This window comes from Sapajus apella, unplaced genomic scaffold (genome assembly GCF_009761245.1).
Source record: "Sapajus apella isolate SASKATOON/1434 unplaced genomic scaffold, GSC_monkey_1.0 scaffold216, whole genome shotgun sequence".
In the NCBI taxonomy this organism is placed as follows: Eukaryota; Metazoa; Chordata; class Mammalia; order Primates; family Cebidae; genus Sapajus; species Sapajus apella.
The window spans coordinates 376,477-380,511 of record NW_022437156.1 but is presented as its reverse complement, the minus strand read 5'-3'; the positions used below and the strand labels follow the sequence as shown (position 1 = coordinate 380,511).

The window sequence follows — 4,035 nt, the reverse complement described above, 5'->3', positions numbered from 1 at the left end:
CTTTCATAATTTTTGTGGAGACAGGGTTTCGCCATATTGTTAGATGCAGGGCATTGATAAGCGGGAGGGTGCCCGGAGAATCTCCGACCTCCCGGTGTACTTGGGAGAAGGAGGTGGAGCCATGGCAAGTTCACGTCCTGTGCAGTGGGGGAGGAGCCTGGCCTCTTCAGTTTTGTGTATGGCCTGGAATCAATCTGTGGGTGGGGCTGTTGGCAGGAACTCCTCTTGCTTTGCTGAGAGGTTTTTTTTTCTTCTTTTCCTTTTTCACCCAATAAATTCTGTTCCCGGCCGGGCGCTGTGGCTCACGCCTGTAATCCTAGCACTTTGGGAGGTCGAGGTGGGTGGGTCACCTGAGGTCAGGAGTTCAAGACCAGCCTGGCCATCATGGTGAAACACCATCTTTAAAAATAAATAAATAAATAAATAAATAAATAAATAAATTCCATTCCCCTCACACTTCAGTGTGTCTGTGATCCTAGCTTTTCCTGGTCGTGTGACAAGGACCTGGTTTTAGCTAAACTAAGGAACAAAGTTCTGTATCAATAAGATTCAAAACACATCATTCTATTGAAACATGATTCTAGGCACAGACAGTTGGGGGTCTCTGAGCCCCAGATCCCACAGCTCTGCTGAGATGCCTGCCCACAGGCTCAGGGAGCATGTCTAGGAGTCCATGGAGGTAAGCAGAGGCAGGAAGAGGAGACCAGATTTCAGCCAGAGGCCGCCGGTAGTGAGCCTAAAGAAACTCTTTATCAAAGCCTAGAAAAGCCAAAGGTGGGCCCGAGAGGGAAGAAAGAGACAAAGAGATGGGAAGAAGATGGCAGTAGGACACTTGGAGTGGGAGGAAAAAGAGCCAGAGCAAGTGGGGAGGGAGCAGCAGTGCTCTGGAAGGAAGAGTTGAAGAGGTGGGGCTCGTCTGGAAGCCTCTGTGATTATTTGGGGAAGGCTGGTTTTCTAGTGCCTCGGGCTGGGCCCATGCAGGTTACCTTCCTACCCAGCTACTTTCCTAGCTGTGCTGCCCACGGAGCTCCTTCTGCCAGTCCCCAGCTCCTGCCCTTCTCCCTTGTATGCTTGGAGTGTATGGAATGCTGCTCGCCACTCTGGGGCAGCTGGAGACTCAGATAACTCCCTCCCTGGAATGTAGGGAATCTGGTGTGCTGGAAAGAGAGAGAGAGAGGGAGAGAGAATGCACCTTGCAGCAGCACAGCTGGGTTCTGGCCAGGCTCCATCTCTGAAAGAGAGGGACGAGAGGGTTGGGGAAGGGATGGCTGCCGGTCTTAGCGAAGGGTCCCTGTGGCACTAGCATGTCCTCACATTTGCTTTGCCTGCTTCCCAGAAGACTCAGCACATGGGGTAAGTGGTGCCAAGGGCACACCCACCCGCCACACTGTGGAGCGGGGCACCTGGGGCAGGACATTCAGTAGTCAGCCTGGGGACCTCCAAAGATGCTTTCCCATCCCTTACTTAGCCTGTTAGCCTTGGTGGGGACATCACTTTCCTCCTTATCCTTCAATGGGGAGATTCAAGACAACATCCCTGAGCCATAGGAAGCCCAGCCTCACCTCCTCCTTCCACCCCTCATCTCCTAAGCTCCCCATCAGCGTGTCTGGGGTGTAGAACATGGGGAGGCAAGGAAGATACCCACCATGTTGGGTGGCCCCAGTTTCTAATGGCTTGCATTTGCATATCAAAGGTTGCTGGCCCGGGTCTAAGAGCCAGGGCTTTCATGCTAGACAAGAGCTGTGAAAAATTTTCCAAGGACCCCTTTTTCCTCTCTATCTGCCTAAAATAATTTCTGAATAACTCCTACCTCACTGTTGTCCTGGCTGGAGTACAGTGAGGCGTGATCTCGGCTCACTGTAACCTCTGCCTCCTGGGTTCAAGGAATTCTCCTGCCTTAGCCTCCCGAATAGCTGGGACTACAGGCACCCGCCACCATACCAGGTGAGTTTTTTGTATTTTAGTAGAGGTCTCACGATGTTGGCCAGGCTGGTCTTGAACTCCTGAGTTCAAACCATCCACCTGCCTCCGCCTCCAAAAGTGCTGGGATTACAGGGATGAGCTGCTGGGCCTGGCCTTTCATAGGAGATTGATGGCTGATTTTACCCACCAACATGGCAATCATGAATCAGCCATCTATGACCTTGTTGATCTAACTCAACCCAAAATATCAAACTGCTCTTGGACTGTATGGAATGCTACACACTTACAATTAAAGATATTTAGAGCTGGGCATGGTGGGTCACACATGTAATACTAGTACTTTGGGAGACTGAGGAGGGAGAATAGTTTGAACCCGGGAGTTCCAGACTAGCCTGGGCAACATAGTGAGAACACATTTCTATTAAAAAAAAAAAAAACAAAAAACTTTCCGGACCTGACCGAGCAGGAGGCGCCGTCATGGGAGTTGGCATCCGTCACAAGGACCGAAAGGTTCGGCGCAAGGAGCCCAAGAGTCATGATATGTACCTGAGGCTGGTGGTCAAGCTGGACAGGTTTCTGGCCAGGCGAACCAACTCCACATTTAACCAGGTTGTGCTGAAGAGGTTGTTTATGAGTTGCACCAACCGGCCACCTCTGTCCCTTTCCCGGATGATCCAGAAGATGAAGCTTCTTGGCTGGGAAAACAAAACGGCTGTGGTTGTGGGGACCATAACGGATGACGTGTGGGTTCAGGAGGCGCCTAAACTGAAGGTGTGTGCGCTGGTGTGACCAGACAGCCCGCAGCCGTATCCTCAAGGCGGGGGGGCATGATCCTCACTTTCGCCCAGCTGGCCCTGGACTCCCCTAAGGGCTGCGGGACCGGCTTGCTCTCTGGTCCTCGCAAGGGCCGAGGGGTGTACCGGCATTTCGCCAAGGCCCCAGGAACTCCGCACAGCCACACTAAACCCTACGTCCGCTCCAAGGGCCGGAAGTTCGGGCGCGCCAGAGGCTGACAGGCCAGCCGAGGCTACAGAAACTAACCCTGGATCCTACCCTCTTAATAAAAAGATTTTGGATGCGGAGGAAAAAAAAAAAAAAAAGCTGGGTATGGTGGCTCACGCCTGTAATCCCAGAACTTTGGGAGGCCAAGGCAGCTGGATCACCTGAGGTTAGGAGTTCAAGCCCAGCCTGGCCAACATGGTGAAATCCTGTCTCCAATGTTTTGTATTTTTTGTTAAAAATACAAAAAATTAACCAGACGTGGTGGCGTGTGCCTGTAATCCCAGCTACCAGGGAGGCTGAGACAAGAACATTGCTTGAATTTAGGAGGCAAAGATGAGCTGATATAGCGCCACTGTACTCCAGGCTGGGTGACAGAGCAAGACTCTGTCTCAAAAAAAAAAAAAAAAAAAAAAGTAAAATTTCCACTTGAATTCAGAGATTTTAAGCAACTTAGATTTGATTTTGTGGCAGTGATCACTACTGTCCAATAGTTACTCAAACCCAGGAGGCAGAGGTCGCAGTGGGTCGAGACAGCTCCACTGCATTCCAGCCTGGATGACAGAGCAACACTCCGTCTCAAAAAAAAAAAAAAAAGTTACTTACTCATTTGTTCTTCAGAATCCATTTGTTGCTGTGGTCATGGTAAAGGAAGCATCAAGATGGCAAAGCTCTTTGATGAAAAGCCAGGTGTGCACAGGCATGTGTATATACACACACACACACACACACACACACACACACGCACACAGCTGAGAAAGTTCTGGAAGTTGGAGAAAATATCCTTAAGGCATATAGGCTAAACTTATATAAATAGTGTTTACCAAAACAGGGATAATCTAGGAAAACCTGAGAGACAAAGAGAGAAGAGAGAATTGATAAGTAAAAAATTGTTAAGAATGTATATTGGGCCGGGCGTGGTGGCTCACACCTGTAATCCCAGCACTTTGGGAGGCCGAGGCGGGTGGATCACGAGGTCAAGAGATCGAGACCATCCTGGTCAACACGGTGAAACCCCGTCTCTACTAAAACTACAAAAAATCAGCTGGGCCTGGTGGCGCGTGCCTGTAATCCCAGCTACTCAGGAGGCTGAGGCAGGAGAATTGCCTGAAC

At 50.4% G+C, this 4,035-nt stretch overlaps 1 pseudogene; it reads left to right on the top strand.

Moving 5' to 3' along the window:
• The first annotated feature begins 2,353 nt into the window (after positions 1 to 2,353).
• Positions 2,354 to 2,963, top strand: LOC116544410 (annotated as a pseudogene).
• The last annotated feature ends 1,072 nt before the right edge of the window (positions 2,964 to 4,035 follow it).